The following is a 19,596-nucleotide window of genomic DNA, read 5'->3' on the forward strand; positions in this document are numbered from 1 at the left end:
GCTCTTTTGAATGAACAATCCATCATGTGAGTTTGTGTACATGGTCCCTCGGTCCTTGACGCAAAAGCAGTTTGGAAATATGCATCCTATTCCAGGGCTATAGACCCCTACAGAATGACTGAGTGGGGGGATATACAACACAGCATTATGGAAATGCACACAATATTTTCGAACAATCATTTTGAGAGCAGCAAGGCAGATCATGGCTTCAGCTCGTCTTAATGTGAGCAGCAGTTTCAGACTGAAATAACGACAGCATTGCTCCAGCTCTGTCTAATTTACACGTTCATTGTGGATTCAATATCTGCTAGTCAACTTGTTTTCATTTCACACAAAAGGTCAACGTACAATAACCACTTCCAACTGGAACAATCTTGGAGAGTGTGCAATGCCAGAAGCCATCCCAGTGCAATTAAACAGACAAACACTCAGGCCTACAGTACAAGTGTGTAAATATGTCAAACATGTTATATATATAAACACACACAAAGGTGATTTAGTATAATAACACTACAATGTAATGTACTGCAATACCATATAAATGCACTGATATAAAAGAGACCAGTTTGATGAAAGTCTGTATTGAAGTACTGAAAGAGTACACCAAAGCTGAAGTGCACGTGGGATATTCTAGTGACACTTCTGCTGTACTTCATACTATTTGCGAGTAGCTCTCCATGTCGCTACATTGTAAGTGTATAGAAGACATCTCAAATAATGTCTTACAACTACACATAGTATACTTTAAGTGGGGTCATTTTAGCACATAGAAGTACAATTCGTTGATTAAATAGTACTATAAACAACTTACATTTATTTAGCACAAGTAAAGTTGTTCCAAAATAACAAAACAAAAAACATTTTCTCTTTATGGCAGCCCTCAAGTCACATCGTGGTCCCGGGGAACATCCATGAGACCATCCTGAAAAGAATATGGTAAAACACCTCAATGTGAGGCTGTACAAGCAGATAAATGAAATGAGTGAAAAAAGCAGATATTGGCTTGGGACTGATAAGGTTAATTTACATGTCTCCTTCATATTGAAAAATGTTTTGTTCCCCAACCGTGGTCCCAGGAAACTAGTATAACCGTCTCTGGAAAGCCAAGGGTGGGGTTGGTATTAGACTGTGGTCACCAGTAGTGCAGTAATATAATCAAATTCATAGTAGTTGTAGTGGTGAAGTAGACAACCTATACGTATCAGTCACGGAATCTACCTTGTGGGTCCAGTTAATTTTGTTTCCCAGTTGAGGGGTTTTCCCCAAAATGTAAATAAAAACCCAACTCAAAAAGCTGCCTAGGCACTTGATTTTAGAGTTCCAGGAACATCTGGGGAGGCACAATATGAAAGAGTGGGTCAACAACCTAAATAAGGCTGGTGAAGCATAACAAATTAAAAAAACATCCCTTAACATATGACATATTATTATTAACTGTAACAGTTAGAGACTGTACTTTATAAAAAACTGCATTTCAAGCAATACATCATTATTCAAATAGTTTTATGACCAGAAAAACATGGTTTGTCTGAGGATGAATGACATGTACTATTGCTACAGCCTGATTGATTTAATACGGATTGTTGCTAATCAGTATTAAATCACTCAGGCTGTAGCAATAATGCATGTTTTAATACGGCCTCCAATTAGCACACTGAGTTACAAACAATATATACAGTTGGGCTACATTTACAATAGGGATATACTTGACATTGGCCAGAACACAGTCATACATTACTTACTTTCTATACAAGCATTTGTAGGACTCTGTTGAACTGGTTTGGTAGGTGGAAAGAGGCCTAATGAATGCAGGTGAGCACCCTTTACTGGGAATGTCCCGCCTCTTTCCAGGTGGTCGTTATTGGGTCTTTGATTATGTTTGATGAAGGTGTGTGGGGGCCAATAAGGGGCAGGCTCCCCTCCAGGGAAGGGGGGATGTTAGCGTTTTCTACAGTACCCGTAAGACATTATTTGAGCTGTACTATCTAAATAGACAATAAGAGCAGCATAGAAGAACTGACTTGAGGTAGACTATTGCCATGCATGGTTTTGATGGGACAATAGCAGATAGGTAATGTCTGTGGCTTCTTAAGCATGATGCTTCATGAGCATTGTATGCGTCACGATGAGGGCTGCTACATGCTACATGACTGAGCAGCAACAGTAGCAGTGAATCAAAACAGACACACCAGTAGAGAACAATGCCTGGAGCCTTATAGGGGAGAAGAGAAGGGGGTCAGAGCGTTCATTCATCTTGATTATCTCTGCCAACCTAATTACAAGCCCAGGAAACAGTAATTAGCACAAGTCTTACCTCATTAATCAACTAAAGGCTTCACACTATTTATATCTGATTAATGACTGATTAAATATTGTCCCAAATGGCACCCTGTTCCCTGTCTAGTGCACTACTTTTGACCATAACCCATAGGTAGTGCGCTACGAGGTGGCCATAGTAGTGCTACACAGAGAATAGGGTGCCATTTGGGACACCATGAAGTGATATTTATATTTCTGTTAATTGTACACAGCCTGGCTTGTTGCTCCGTGGTTCCTGTGCCTGTCATCAGGCACAGGAACCGCTTGTTTTCTATTGTTATGCTCATAGTAGTAGATGCCATCTGAGATCAGAGATGACTTAGATTAGAGGGTTGCTCTGTATAATTAGACCTTGAATTTGAGTTGAACACTTCACTTACAGCCATTTGCACTTTCCAGCTTTCTCATTCTCGTGTACAACTCTTGACCCCAGGTCAAATCAAATCAAATCAAATGTGATTAGTCACATGCGCCGAATACAACAGGTTACAGTGAAATGCTTACTTACGAGCCCCTAACCAACAATGCAGTTTCTAAAAAACGGATAAGAATAAGAAAAGAAGAAAACAAGTAATTAAAGAGCAGCAGTAAATTAACAATAGCAAGACTATATACAGGGGGGTACCGGTACAGAGTCAATGTGTGGGGGCTCCGGTAAGTTGAGGTAATATGTACATGTAGATAGAGTTATTAAAGTGACTATGCATAGATAATAACAACAGAGTAGCAGTGGTGTAAAGGGGGGGGGGGCAATGCAAATAGTCTGGGTAGCCATTTGATTATGTGTTCAGGAGTCTTATGGCTTGGGTGTAGAAGCTGTTTAGAAACCTCTTGGACCCAGACTTGGTGCTCCTGTACCACTTGCCGTGCGGTAGCAGGGAGAACAGTCTATGACTAGGGTGGCTGGAGTCTTTGACAATTTTTAGAGCCTTCCTCTGACACCACCTGGTATACAGGTCCTGGGTGGCAGGAAGCTTGGATCAGTGATGTACTGGCCATTCGCACTTCCCTCTGTAGTGCATTGCGGTCGGAGGCCGAGCAATTGCCATAATAAGGCTGTGATGCAACCAGTCAGGATGCTCTCGATGGTGCAGCTGTAGAACCTTTTGATGATCTGAGGACCCATGCCAAATCTTTTCAGTCTCTTGAGGGGGAATAGGTGTTGTCCTGCCCTCTTCACAACTGTCTTGGTGTGCTTGGACCATGTTAGTTTGTTGGTGATGTGGACACCAAGGACCTTGAAGCTCTCAACTTGCTCCACTGCAGCCCCATCGATGAGAATGGGAGTGTGCTTGGTCCTCTTTTTCCTGTAGTCCACAATCGTCTCCTTTGTCTTGATCACGTTGAGGGAGAAGTTGTTGTCCTGGCATCACACGGTCAGGTCTCTGTACTCATCCCTATAGGCTGTCTCGTCGTTGTTGGTGATCAAGCCTACCACTGTTGTGTCATCTGCAAACTTAATGATGGTGTTGGAGTCGTGCCTGGCCATGCAGTCCTGAGTGAACATTGAGTACAGGAGGGGAGTAAGCACGCACCCTGAGGGGCCCCTGTGTTGAGAATCAGCGTGGCAGATGTAATGTTACCTACCCTTACCACCTGGGATCAGCCCGTCAGGAAGTTCAGGATCCAGTTGCAGAGGGAGGTGTTTAGTCCCAGGGTCCTTAGCTTATTGATGAGCTTTGAGAGCACTATGGTGTTGAACGCTGAGCTGTAGTCAATGAATAGCATTCTCACATAGGTGTTCCTTCTGTCCAGGTGGGAAAGGGCAGTGTGGAGTGCAATAGAGATTGCATCATCTGTGGATCTTTTGGGGCGGTATGCAAATTGGAGAGGGTCTAGGGTTTCTGGGATAATGGTGTTGATGTGAGCCATGACCAGCCTTTTGAAGCACTTCATGGCTACAGACGTGAGTGCTACGGGTTGGTAGTCGTTTAGGCAGGTTACCTTAGTGTTCTTGGCCAAAGGCACTATAGAGGTCTGCTTAAAACGTTGGTATTACAGACTCGGGCAGAGAGAGGTTGAAAATGTCAGTGAAGACACTTGCCAGTTGGTCAGAGCATGCTCGCAGTACACGTCCTGGTAATCCATCTGGCCCTGCGGCCTTATGAATGTTGACCTGTTAAAAGCTCTTGCTCACATCGGCTGCAGAGAGCGTAATCACACAGTCTTCCAGAACAGCTGGTGCTCTCATGCATGTTTCAGTGTTATTTGCATCGAAGCGAGTATAGAAGTAGTTTAGCTCATCTGGTATGCTCGTGTCACTGGGCAGCTCTCGGCTGTGCTTCCCCTTGTAGTCTGTAATGGTTTGCAAGCCCTGCCGCATCCGACAAGCGTCAGAGCCGGTGTAGTATGATTCGATCTTAGTCTGTATTGACGCTTTGCCTGTTTGATGGTTCATCGGAGGGCATAGCGGGATTAGAGTCCCGTATAGCGGGATTAGAGTTTCGCTTCCGGGTTAGAGTCCCGCTCCTTGAAAGCGGCAGCTCTAGCCTTTAGCTCAGTGCGGATGTTGCCTGTAATCCATGGCTTCTGGTTGGGGTATGTACGTACGGTCACTGTGGGGACGACGTCATCGATGCACTTATTGATGAAGCCAATGACTGATGTGGTGTACTCCTCAATGCCATCGGAGGAATCCCGGAAACATATTCCAGTCTGTGCTAGCAAAACAGTCCTGTAGCTTAGAATCTGCTTCATCTGACCCCTTTTTTATTAATCTAGTCACTGGTACTTCCTGCTTTAATGTTTGATGGTAAGCAGGAATAAGGAGGATAGAATTATGGTCAGATTTGCCAAATGGAGAGCGGGGGAGAGCTTTGTACGTGTCTTTGTGTGTGGAGTAAAGGTGGTTCAGAGTTTTTTCCCCCTCTGATTGTACATTTAACATGCTGATAGAAATTTGGTAAAACGGATTTAAGTTTCCCTGCATTAAAGTCCCTGGCTACTAGGAGTGTCGCCTCTGAGTGTGCGCTTTCTTGTTTGCTTATGGCGGAATACAGCTCATTCAATGCTGTCTTAGTGCCAGCCTCTGACTGTGGTGGTATGTAAACAGCTACGAAAAATACAAATGAAAACTCTCTAGGTAGGTAGTGTGGTCTACAGTTTATCATGAGATACTCTACCTCAGGCGAGCAATAGCTCGAGACTTCATTAGATATCGTGCACCAGCTGTTATTTACAAAAAACGCCTACGAATTCTCAGAAGGCAGCCCGCCCTCCGGCCCCTTTTTCTCCGCCTCACGCAAATCACGGGGATCTGGGCCTGTTCCAGAGAAAGCAGTATATCGTTCATGTCGGCCTCGTCAGACTCGTCAAAAGAAAAAAAGGATTCTGCCAGTCTGTGGTGAGTAATCGCATTCCTCATGTCCAGAAGATATTTTTGGTCATAAGAGACAGTAGCGGCAACATTATGTACAAAATAAGTAAAAACATAAGTTACAAACAACGCAAATAAATGAACAAAAAATCACAATCGGAAATCACAATCGGTTGCTGTCATTGCTGTAAACATTGCTGTTAACATCTTTAGAGTCAACTGACATGGCATTATTTTACATTTCAGTCATTTAGCAGACACTCTTATCCAGAACAACTTACAGAAGCAATTAGGGTTAAGTGCCTTAGCTCAAGTGCACGTCAACAGATTTTACACCTAGTCGGCTCGGGGACTTAAACCAGCGACCTTTCAGTTACTGGCCCAAAGCTCTTAACCGCTAGGCTATCTATAACTGTACAGAGATAATACAGTACAGAAGCCTAGTGTGTCAATCCTCTTTCTGAACAGCATTAAAAAGGTGTAACAGCTCATTAGATCTCAATGCACATAACAGAGATTATTTTACATCTGCTAATAGATGGCCGATAATGGAGATTTTATTTTCATCCATGTGGAAAGATTCCACCACAGATCGACAGCCAGTGTGTGTGTGTGTGTGTGTGTGTGTGTGTGTGTGTGTGTGTGTGTGTGTGTGTGTGTGTGTGTGTGTGTGTGTGTGTGTGTGTGTGTGTGTGTGTGTGTGTGTGTGTGTGTGTGTGTGTGTGTGTGTGTGTGTGTGTGTGTGTGTGTGTGTGTGAGAGAGAGAAACAGAGGCCACACCATAATGGGAAAGGATCAAAGCACTAAATGACGGGCTAAAGATACTGAACCAGATTAACATGGCTCTCACAATACCAACAGCTGTTCATAAACTCAGACAGCTAAAGATATCGTTTCAGATTAGCGCTGACGTTACAATACAGGGAGCTTCCGTCTGGAAGGGCTTAATACAATAGAGAGATGGAGCGGTGGAGGGATGGAGGAGAGCAGAGGGGGGGATAATGCGCTGGAAAACATGTGTTATCATCACAAAGGGGTTGTCAGCTTCAAACGTCTTACATCCCCTCCGATCCCCTCAGGATCAAACAGGCTTTGCCTCCCAGAGCTGTTACTCTCTATCTCAATCTCTCTTTCGCTCTCTCGTTCTCTCGCTCTTTCGCTCCCTCGCTCTGTCCGTTTCTCGCATTCACAGACTCTCTCACTCTCTCTCTCTCTCTCTCTCTCTCTCTCTCTCTCTCTCTCTCTCTCTCTCTCTCTCTCTCTCTCTCTCTCTCTCTCTCTCTCTCTCTCTCTCTCTCTCTCTCTCTCTCTCTCTCTCTCTCTCTCTCTCTCTCTCTCTCACTCACAGGCCTCGGGGGCTAATCTCAACTCTGCTATTCTCGCATCTACTGTGAGATTAACAGAGTGTGGTGCTGACACTATTGATGATGGACGACTAATACAGTTAAACCCCTTTGTCAGGAGTTTGTTTGTCCCTGTTGTGGGATCCATCAGCAACAACATAGCTGTATTGTAAGCCACTCAGCTTGTACTATTACCAGTGTAGCCACATTGTTTAGCCAACAGCGGTTTAGTATTGTATGAATGCACTGTAAGGCCCCTGAGCTGCCGATCACCAATATGAATGCTGCCTCGCAATTACAGTATTAGCAAAAGAACCGCTTGGTAAAATCCGTTACCAGTGACTCTCATATTAGATAAACTTGCTATAATTGTTTTTATTTTTTAATTGTTTTGCTCATACATATTCGTGGGACTAATTTCCCTAGCCACTCAACGCTGAACGCCTCCAGTGTTCTAGTCATCATTAGTAGTGACACACGAACGTGTGTGCGCACACACACGTACACACACACCCTGCCCCAAACACACACACACACACACACACTTCCTGTGGAGTGACATATCTCCAGTCCCTGTGAGGACTGAGCGAAAGGGCTGTTGACACAGACTTACGGAGGGGACACTGTGGGGCCTTCTGCTGTGAAACCAATCAGATTGCACCCAACAAGACTACATTAAACACAATCCACATCACATACGACATGTTCTCTCTGCCCTCTCTGTCTGGCTCAAGAGGGCTGTGTGTGTATGTGTGTATGTGTGTGTGTGTATGTGTGTGTGTGTGTGTGTGTGTGGCCTAGGAGCTGGGATGGTGAGATACGTCAGGAGCTCACAGGAGCATTCTGGCAAAGTGGAGGGGGGCCAAATGGACAGCAGGGCATTGTGGGAGTCGGGGAACAGGAGAATAGGTAGACAGAAGGCAGGAAACAGTTGCTTGATAAAAAGCACACACACACACACCACAGGAGGTTGGTGGCACCTTAATTGGGGAGGACGTGCTCATGGTAATGACTGGAGAGGTATAGGTGGAATGTTATTAAATCCATTCCACCTGGTTTCCATGTGTTTGATGCCATTCCATTTATTCTGTTCCAGCCATTATTGTGAGCCTTCTTCCACTCAGCAGCCTCCACTGACGCGCACACACACACACACACACACACACACACACACACACACACACACACACACACACACACACACACACACACACACACACACACACACACACACACACACACACACACACACACACACACACACACACACACACACACACACACACACACACACACACACACACACACACACACACACACACAGTCCCTACATAAAAGTGATTTCGGTCTGTGAGTCAGAGAGGGAAGATAACATTTCTATAGAAACATTATGCCTCCTGCACCTCATAGCTCATACTGACCGAGTGCACGAGGAATTCTTTTTCAACACACAAATTGTAAATTTCCCAGTTTTTCCGCCAGATGGTAGCAGTGAGCTTTGCAAAAATGTTTAGGTCTTATCATTTGGCCGATGTGACTAAACTTGAGATAGATCGATCTTAAGGCAGACCTTTAATGAACACTTATCTAGATACCTCTGAATATTGACGGCATAATATCACAATCGCCTCAATAGAAAGGATATATTTACAATTGATAATTTGGTACATTTGAGCACAAGTAAAAAGTCCACATGAATGTAATCAATATATTCTTCAGTTGTTAGATATGAGAGATTCTAATGCACTACAATAATTAAACTCCAATTCACATCCTCTTAACAATTTAGCTTTTAATATCTGGATTAAATACTTATAAATATAACGGATCAACCTAGATTAATTCATTAATTTTGAGTTGTTTTACTGAGAATTGTGATAATATATCTAAACACTGTACAAGTTCAAAACACAGGGCAAAATACAATATGGCAGACATGATAGAATAGAACATTTAAATAATTCTAGACATTCCTTTAAAATATATTTTACTTTAGAGACCAGGTGCGAAATTGTGCCCCAAAATGCACATTTTTGTTTCAGACAAAATGGAGGGAAATATACTATGAGGCAAAGCAAGTGTTGTTCAGTCTCACATAATTAGATAGTACACATCATAATATGTTGTATCTCTATGGTCAGTCTATGAGTTATTTACCACACATTTATCCTGCTTTAACTACCAGAGAAAAAACAGGTCTCCACACAGAACATAAAAGAGATGTTACTATATGTGTTCGTTGATTGGCAGGTGTCACTGTAATCAACATAATGCATCTAAAATGATAACATTATTTATTTGTTCATGTTATTTATACATTACTGCGCTGACATTTCTTTGATCGTGTAATTCCAATGTTCCAACAAGATCATTTTCCCTTCATTGAAAGTTATTGATTTAGTCTAAATGTACTCATGCTTCTACATATATAGAGACAGACGATAACAGAAGAGAGGAGAAGAAAATATATAGAAAGGTTTTTGTATTTTGTATGTGTAGAGTGCTTGAAAGATTCCTAATCCAAAAACATCAATTTCAGTAACCTTAGTAACCCACTTTGTAAACGTTCTCATTTTTACAAATTTTTTTGGCCTAAATATGTCTTCCTCCTATTACTCCTATGTGATGCATTAGCGTTTTAAAACCACCTTCTCTAGAAAATAAATAAAAACACAGTAACAAATATTTTTTCAAGTTAAAGTTACTAAAATGTCCCTTTTTCAGGACCCTGTCTTTCAAAGATAATTCATAAAAATCCAAATAACTTCACAGATCTTCATTGTAAAGGGTTTAAACACTGTTTCCCATGCTTGTTCAATGAACCTTAAACAATTAATGAACATGCACCTGTGGAACGGTCGTTAAGACACTAACAGCTTACAGACGGTAAGCAATTAAGGTCACAGTTATGAAAACTTAGGACACTAGAGAGGCCTTTCTACTGACTCTGAAAAACACTAAAAGAAAGATGCACATCTGTGTGAACGTGCCTTAGGCATGCTGCAAGGATGCATGAGGACTGCAGATGTGGCCAGGGCAATAAATTGCAATGTCCGTACTGTGAGACGCCTAAGACAACGCTACAGGGAAACAGGACGGATAGCTGATTGTCCTCGCAGTGGCAGACCACGTGTAACAACACCTGCACAGGATAGGTACAAACGAACATCACACCTGCGGGACAGGTACAGGATGGCAACAACAACTGCCCGAGTTACACCAGGAACGCACAATCCCTCCATCAGTGCTCAGACTGTCCGCAATAGGCTGAGAGAGGCTGGACCGAGGGTTTGTAGGCCAGTTGTAAGGCAGGTCCTCATCAGACATCACCGGCAGCAACGTCGCCTATGGACACAAACCCACTGTCGCTGGACCAGACAGGACTGGCAAAAAGTGCTCTTCACTGATGAGCCGCGGTTTTGTCTCACCAGGGGTGATGGTCGGATTCATGTTTATCGTCAAAGGAATGATCATTACACCGAGGCCTGTACTCGGTGTAATGAGGGCTAGGGCCATTCCCCCCAGAAATGTCTGGGAAGTTGCAGGTGCCTTGGTGGAAGAGTGAGGTAACATCTCACAGCAAGAACTGGCAAATCTGGTGCAATCCATGAGGAGGAGATGCACTGCAGTACTTAATGCAGCTGGTGGCCACATCAGATACTGACTGTTACTTTTGATTTTGACCCCCCTTTGTTAAGTACTGCAGTGCATCTCCTCCTCATGGATTGCACCAGATTTGCCAGTTCTTGCTGTGAGATTATTACATTTCTGTTAGTCACGTGTCTGTGGAACTTGTTCAGTTTATGTCTCAGTTGTTGAATCTTGTTATGTTCATACAAATATTTACACATGTTAAGTTTGCTGAAAATAAACGCAGTTGACAGTGAGAGGATTTTTTTTTTTATATGTATGACTTGTGTCAAGGTCACACACACTGTGCTGTAAGGAAAGTCCAAATATTATGGAGCTGTGAAGAGTAGAGAGAGGCTACATATGCTTGCGTGGTGTGTGTGTGTGACTGTGTGCGTGTGTGTGTGTGTGTGTGTGTGTGCTTATGTGTGTATGTATGTGCGCGCCCAGTGTTGGTGGGACAGTAGGTCATCTGTGCCCAAATCTAGAGGGCGGGGACTCCAGAACCCTAGAGACCTAGCCTTGGCTGTTGATTGGACGACGCGCAACTCTGAGAAGTTTACTTTACAGGGTGCACTTTGCTGGATTGTCAATTAAGTGTGGAATGCAGCACTCTTGAAGGCTTTTGTGGGTGTGTGCGCGCGCGTACACGTGCATGCACGCTAGCAAGCGTGCAAATGTGTGTGCGTGTGTATGTGGGAGTGTGTGTGCGTTCGGGCCCTGTGATGACTCCGGCAGTATGACTCCATGTGGATGCCATTGTGACCCAGGAGGAATAGCCCTGGTGTGTTCAGAAGCCTGCTCTTTGGCCCGGTGACATCTCCATCGGTCACGAAAGACTTCTCAGGCTGTTGTTTACCATTTGTTAGCGCTGTTTTGTTCGGCAGCTGTGATCAATGGACGCCTTTTCCTTTCAGCACTCGGAAGAATGTGTGGCCTGGTTTCAAAAGCCTTTTCAAACACGGATATACAGGCTTCGTCGGGTCGGAAAGGTTGAAAAAGAGCGAGATATTAAAATAACATTCCCCTCCAAAGGTAGAGGAAACCAGGGAGGTTGAATATCAAATATCAGACTCCTGAAAAGGGGGAAAGAGAAAGAGAGGAAAAACGTTGAGGAACGGAAGCTGCGTTACCAAAACACAAACACGTACTTTCATCAAGCGCTTTCAAATGTGTTTTCATTCTCCCTTCAGATGCAGAAGGAACATCACAAGACCTGCGATCTGAGAGAGTGGAATAGAAATTCTTCATCTAGACCCAAATGGGTCTCATCTGAAATAATGAATATGTCCTTGAGAAAAACAAAGGCCAAAACAAAGCGAGCGAAAAGAGGTTTATAGGAGGGAGATGACTGATAATTGCTTTCAAGTCTCGCACCACTCTGTAAATGAGTTCTGTTGCGCCAAACACTGTTTCCTATCTTTTATACGTCTCACTCCCTCTCTCTCTTTTCTCTATGCCTTTGTTTTCTTGTTATCCAAGCCTGAATGCTTTCCCTCTCCTTGGGTCTCTCTTCTCTCTCCTCTCTCCTCTCCTCCCCTCTCTCTGAGCTCTCCTTTTGTGTCGCAGGCATTTTACACCTTCGCCTGACTATTCCTTTGCTTTGCACCTTCACTACAGGAATGTGTCGTTAGGCTGCCGATTGTTCCCTGAAAACTATTTCCCTTGACTCATTAACTCCTACAGTACTGTACAGAACACAGCACTTCAACAGTTATTATCCATAGGCTTAGTCTTCTCCACCGCACTTATTGTCCTAGGCAGTGTTTTGTAGTGCAGTATTGTACAGACAGTATTGGACGAGCTAACAGACAGGGGATTGTGTGTCATTGCTTTGTAGCATTTTTGTGAATATGGAAGTTTCCTTCAAGATCCAACAGTGCTATAGTTCGGTCTGTGTGTTTGGACCACAATAGTACAGGTTTTCAGGGTCACAGATAAACAGTACTGGTGAATACAATGCTTTATTGTGAAGGAGCGTTCACTTTCTTATTTCACTCAGTCTAAGTGGCTTCCTCTCTTCAGTTTCCTCATCTTTTCAGCTTTAAATGGAAGCTGCAAACTGTCCTTAGATACAGTCTACAGGCACCTTTTCGTTCCTCTGTCTTCAGTTTGTCCATCCATGGGTAGTTCTACTCAGGAGACCTCTGCTCGGGGAGTTATATTCTCTCCAAGGAGTCTGTTCTTCTCGATGTCTGGGCGATGACAATAGCTTTTATACAAGGCCTATTGAGACGGCCCGTTTCCAGTATCGCTGTGTGTCATTATAGTTCATATTCTTAATTGTGCTTCCCCTTAAGGAAAATCACAGAGGCCACTTCTCTCCACAATCTGTCCATATGGTGATTAATTAAAAGTTTTCTTAAGAATAAATTGGATTCAATTAAATTGAAACTGTAATGTCATAACACAATAATGGGCATAGCCTCCTACTACAGCACTGTAACTGAACCCAAAAAATGTTTGCAATGGAAAGCCCCCCCCCCAAATTTTTTATTTTAATGCAGAACAAAATATGCAAAAATAAAATATCACTAAAACCTCCTACATGCTAGGAAGCCTCAGGCGTCGCACATGAACATTGCTGCAGCTATTTCTAGATTCCACCCTTGGAATTCATACCATGACAAATGAACCATTGGAGTTAGGAATTCCTATTTATCTGCCGCGTACAGAGACACTTCACCGGGGTGTGAAGAATAAAGGATTTATACAAACAAAAAGACGTTTTAGAGGACAAATATATATTTTATAAAAAATAGATTGTGTTTTTTGGGGGGGTTAAATGATTTGTTTGCTTCTGTCTGATCAAGGTGTTTTGGTTGGTTGGTTGTGTCTTCTTACTAGGATCATGTACCCTTTACCAAACCTATTACCAAACATAGATGTACAGTACATAGCCCAATAGTACTGTCTCTCCATTCTATGTATTCCATCAACCTGTATCAACAGATCCTAATAGGCCTAAGTCTGACAACAAGCTTAGCTCTTTGAGGGAATAGCATTGATTAGTAAGTAGGGAAATGTCTTCAGAGTAGCTGTTTGTTACATCAACGGGCTCTTCCCCAAACCATCTGTTTGGTGTGAGGTGCTGACTTCATTTGTTGACGACATTGCAGAACAGTGGCTAGGGAGTGAAGGATGACTTTATTTCCCCATTTCGCTCTTTGAGCAACGAAGGACCCTAAAGCATAAACAAAGCTCAGGGTTTTTCCTCCGTGTGTGTGTTTGTGTGTCTTGTCCTCGGCTGCTTCAGCCGGGCGAGTCTGCTCACTCAGCCTCACTCTAAAAGGCCTGCTGGACCACTCGCCACAAAACGCCCCACAACCAGCAGCCTACAGGTCACACACACACACACACACACACACACACACACACACACACACACACACACACACACACACACACACACACACACACACACACACACACACACACACACACACACACACACACACACACACACACACACACACACACACACACACACACACACACACACACACACACACACACACACACACACACCCCAAATAATTGATTCCCATCCAAAATCCTATTTTCCCTGACTTCTAACCTTAACTCAACCCCTAAGCCTAAAATAGCATTTTTCCTCATGGGGACTGGAAAAATGTCACCACTTGCCCAAATTTTCCTAGTTTCACTATCCTTGTGAGCACTTCTGGTACCCACAAGGATAGTTAAACAAACACGGACGCGCACACACACACACACACACACACACACACACACACACACACACACACACACACACACACACACACACACACACACACACACACACACACACACACACACACACACACACACACACACACACACACACACACACACACACACACACACACACACACACTCTGACAGATGGCTTTGAGGATCAAAAGTTATGGTATCTAGAAAACAGCGATCAGCAGCTGAAACAATAACAAAGCGATCTCACCACAGTTTCGCCAAGAAGCTAATGGACTGGGCTGGAGACATGTAACCACTCTCAAATTCATAGACAGGGCTATGGCTGCAAGGACTGACCATCCATGATATAAAAATGCTAGTTTTAACCATGTTTTGAGGCTATACAGTGTTTGTTTAAATTGATTTTGTTTACTTACATTGGAGTAAATAAACAAGCTTATATGTTGGGTACTGACGGGTTACAACAGTTGAACTAAGCTCAATGGGTAGGCCTACTTATCATTCATTTCTAGGTTCAAAAATGGATGTAGCTACTGCAGATTGCCCCTTTAAGATGACTGCAGGAATTGTAACCCCTGGTTAGCAGATATTAATGCGAGTGTAGCGAAATGCTTGTGCTTCTAGTTCTGACAGTGCAGTAATATCTAACAAGTAATCTAACAATTCCCCAACAATAACCTAATACACACAAATCTAAAGGGGTGAAGGAGAATATGTACATATAAGTATATGGGTGAGTGATGGCTGAGAGGCATAGGCAAGGTGCAATAGATGGTATAAAATACAGTATATACATGTGATATGAGTAATGTAAGATATGTAAACATTATTAAAGTGGCATTATTTAAAGTGACTAGTGATCAATTTATTAAAGTGGCCAGTGATTGGGTCTCCATGTAGGCAGCAGCCTCTCTGAGTTAGTGATTCCTGTTTAGCAGTCTGATGGCCTTGAGATAGAAGCTGTTTTTCAGTCTCTCGGTCCCAGTCTTGATGCACCTGTACTGACCTGGTGGTTGATGTCCTTGATGATCTTTTTGGCCTTCCTGTGACACCGGGTGCTGTAGGTGTATTGGAGGGCAGGTAATTTTTTTATTTTTATTTCACCTTTATTTAACCAGGTAAGCTAGTTGAGAACAAGTTCTCATTTACAACTGTGTCCTGGCAAAGATAAAGCAAAGCAAAGGAGTGCGACACAAACAACAACACAGAGTTACACATGGAATAAACAAGCGTACAGTCAATAACACAATAGAAAAAAAGAAAGTCTATATACAGTGTGTGCAAATGGCGGGAGGAGGTAGGCAATAAATAGGCCATAGTAGTGAAGTAATTACAATTTAGCAAATTAACACTGGAGTGATAAATGAGCAGATGATGATGTGCAAGTAGAGATACTGGTGTGCAAAAGAGCAGAAAAGTGAATAAAAACAATATGGGGATGAGGTAGGTAGATTGGGTGGGCTATTTACAGATGGACTATGTACAGCTGCAGTGATCGGTTAGCTGCTCAGATAGCTGATGTTTAAAGTTAGTGAGGGAAATATAAGTCTCCAGCTTCAGCGATTTTTGCAATTCGTTCCAGTCACTGGCAGCAGAGAACTGGAAGGAAAGGCGGCCAAAGAGGTGATGGCTTTGGGGATGACCAGTGAGATATACCTGCTGGAGCGTGTGCTACGGGTGGGTGTTATTATCGTGACCAGTGAGCTGAGAAAAGGCGGAGCTTTACCGAGCAAAGACTTATAGATGACATGGAGCCAGTGGGTCTGACGATGAATATGTAGCGAGGGCCAGCCGACTAGAGCATGCAGGTCGCAGTGGTGGGTGGTATAAGGGGCTTTGGTAACAAAACGGATGGTACTGTGATAGACTGCATCCAGTTTGCTGAGTAGAGTATTCGAGGCTATTTTGTAGATGACATCACCGAAGTCGAGGATCGGTAGGATAGTCAGTTTTACGAGGGTAGGTTTGAGGAAGCTTTGAGTGAAGAAGGCTTTGTTGCGAAAGAGAAAGTCAATTCTAGATTTGATTTTGGATTGGAGATGTTTAATATAAGTCTGGACGGAGAGTTTACAGTATGGCCAGACACCTAGGTATTTGTAGTTGTCCACATATTCTAGGTCAGAACTGTCCAGGGTAGTAATGCTAGTCGGGAGGGCGGGTGCGGGCAGCGAACGGTTGAAAAACATGCATTTGGTTTTTACTTGCATTTCAGAGCAGTTGGAGGCCACGGAAGGAGTGTTTTATGGCATTGAAGCTCGTTTGGAGGTTAGTTAACACAGTGTCCAAAGAAGGGCCAGATGTATACAGAATGGTGTTGTCTGCGTAGAGGTGGATCAGGGAATCACCGGCAGCAAGAGCGACATCATTGATATAAACAGAGAAAAGAGTCGGCCCGAGAATTGAACCCTGTGGTACCCCCATAGAGACTGCCAGAGGTCCGGACAACAGGCCCTCTGATTTGACACACTGAACTCTATCTGCGAAGTAGTTGGTGAACCAGACGAGGCATTCACTTGAGAAACCAAGGCTGTTGAGTCTGCCGATAAGAATACGGTGACTGACAGAGTCGAAAGTCTTGGCCAGGTCGATGAAAACAGCTGCGCAGTACTGTCTTTTATTGATGGCGGTTATGATATCGTGTAGGACCTTGAGCGTGGCTGAGGTGCACCCGTGACCAGCTCGGAAACCGGATTGCACAGCGGAGAAGGTACGGTGGGATTCGAAATGGTCAGTGATCTGTTTATTAACTTCGCTTTCGAAGACTTTAGAGAGGCAGGGCAGGATAGATATAGGCCTATAACAGTTTGGGTCTAGAGTGTCACCCCCTTTGAAGAGGGGGATGACCGCGGCAGCTTTCCAATCTTTAGGGATCTCGGACGATGCAAAAGAGAGGTTGAACAGACTGGTAATAGGGGTTGCAACAATGGCGACGGATCATTTTAGAAAGAGAGGGTCCAGATTGTCTAGCCTAGCTGATCTGTAAGGGTCCAGGTTTTGCAGCTCTTTCAGAACATCTGCTATCTGGATTTGGGTGAAGGAGAAGCTGGGGAGGCTCGGGCAAGTAGCTGTGTGTGTGGTGTGGTGGTGGGGGGGGGGGGGGGGGGGGTTGGGGTAGCCAGGAGGAAAGCATGGCCAGCCGTAGAGAAATGCTTTTTGAAATGTTCGATTATCATGGATTTATCGGTGGTGACCGTGTTACCTAGCCTAAGTGCAGTGGGCAGCTGGGAGGAGGTGCTCTTGTTCTCCATGGACTTTAAAGTGTCCCAAAATGTTTTGGAGTTTTCTGTTTGAAAAAGCTAGCCTTTGCTTTCCTGACTGACTGCGTGTATTGGTTCCTGACTTCCCTGAACAGTTGCATATTGCGGGAACTATTCAATGCTATTGCAGTCCGCCACAGGATGTTTTTGTGCTGGTTAAGGGCAGTCAGGTCTGGCGTGAACCAAGGGCTATATCTGTTCTTAGTTCTACATTTTTTGAAAGGGGCATGCTTATTTAAGATGGTGAGGAAATTACTTTTAAAGAACGACCAGGCATCCTCGACTGACGGTATGAGGTCAATATCCTTCCAGGATACCCGGGCCAGGTCAATTAGAAAGGCCTGCTAGCAGAAGTGTTTTAGGGAGCGTTTGACAGTGATGAGGGGTGGTCGTTTGACCACGGACCCATAGCGGATGCAAGCAATGAGGCAGTGATCACTGAGATCCTGGTTGAAAACAGCAGAGGGCAAGTTGGTCAGGATAATATCTATGAGGGTGCCCATGTTTACAGATTTAGGGTTGTACCTGGTGGGTTCCTTGATGATTTGTGTGAGATTGAGGGCATCTAGCTTAGATTGTAGGACTGCCGGGGTGTTAAGCATATCCCAATTTAGGTCACCTAACAGAATGAACTCTGAAGATAGATGAGGGGCAATCAATTCACATATCAATCAATCAATCAAGTTTATTTTATATAGCCCTTCGTACATCAGCTAATATCTCGAAGTGCTGTACAGAAACCCAGCCTAAAACCCCAAACAGCAAGCAATGCAGGTGTAGAAGCACGGTGGCTAGGAAAAACTCCCTAGAAAGGCCAAAACCTAGGAAGAAACCTAGAGAGGAACCAGGCTATGAGGGGTGGCCAGTCCTCTTCTGGCTGTGCCGGGTGGAGATTATAACAGAACATGGCCAAGATGTTCAAAATGTTCATAAATGACAAGCATGGTCAAATAATAATCAGGAATAAATGTCAGTTATGGTGTCCAGGGCACAGCTGGGAGCTGAGGGGGGTCTATAACAGTCGGCAACAGTGAGAGACTTGTTTCTGGGGAGATTAATTTTTAAAATTAGAAGCTCGAACTGTTTGGGCATAGACCTGGAAAGTATGACAGAACTTTGCAAGCTATCTCTGCAGTAGATTGCAACTCCTCCCCCTTTGGCAGTTCTATCTTGATGGAAAATGTTGTAGTTGGGTATGGAAATCTCAGAATATTTGGTGGCCTTCCTAAACCAGGATTCAGACACGGCAAGGACATCAGGGTTGGCGGAGTGTGCTAAAGCAGTGAGTAAAACAAACTTAGGGAGGAGGCTTCTGATGTTAACATGCATGAAACCAAGGCTTTTTCGATTACAGAAGTCAACAAATGAGAGTGCCTGGGGACACGCAGGGCCTGGGTTAATCTCCACATCACCCGAGGAACATCACCCGTAGGATGAGGGTACGGCTAAAGGCTATCCAAACTGGTCATCTAGTGCGTTGGGGACAGAGAATAAAAGGAGCAGATTCCTGGGCGTGGTAGAATAGATTCAGGGCATAATGTGCAGACAGGGGTATGGTGGGGTGCAGGTACAGCGGAGGTAAGCCCAGGCACTGAGTGATGATAAGAGAGGTTGCATCTCTGGACGTGCTGGTTATACTGGGTGAGGTCACCGCATGTGTGGGAGATGGGACAAAGGAGGAATCTGAGGCATGTAGAGTGGGACTAGGGGCTCCACTGTAAATTAAAACAATGATAACTATCCTAAACAACAGTATACAAGGCATATTGACATTTGACAGAGACATAATTTTTTTATTTTTTATTTCACCTTTATTTAACCAGGTAGGCTAGTTGAGAACAAGTTCTCATTTGCAACTGCGACCTGGCCAAGATAAAGCATAGCAGTGTGAACAGACAACACAGAGTTACACATGGAGTAAACAATAAACAAGTCAATAACATGGTAGAAAAAAAGAGAATCTATATACAATGTGTGCAAAAGGCATGAGGTAGGCAATAAATCGAATAATTACAAT

The 19,596-nt window shown here is 43.8% G+C and overlaps 1 long non-coding RNA gene across 1 annotated transcript; it reads right to left on the minus strand.

Annotated features, from left to right (window-relative positions):
* Positions 1–157: 157 nt before the first annotated feature.
* Positions 158–1,857, minus strand: LOC139534093 (uncharacterized). Its single transcript, XR_011666905.1, has 3 exons — positions 1,743–1,857; positions 1,219–1,330; positions 158–922 (listed from the first exon to the last, which is right to left on the minus strand). It is a non-coding gene; the product is annotated as an uncharacterized lncRNA (long non-coding RNA).
* Between the last annotated feature and the right edge of the window lie 17,739 nt (positions 1,858–19,596).

This window comes from Salvelinus alpinus, chromosome 11 (assembly GCF_045679555.1).
Source record: "Salvelinus alpinus chromosome 11, SLU_Salpinus.1, whole genome shotgun sequence".
Classification (NCBI taxonomy): domain Eukaryota; kingdom Metazoa; phylum Chordata; class Actinopteri; order Salmoniformes; family Salmonidae; genus Salvelinus; species Salvelinus alpinus.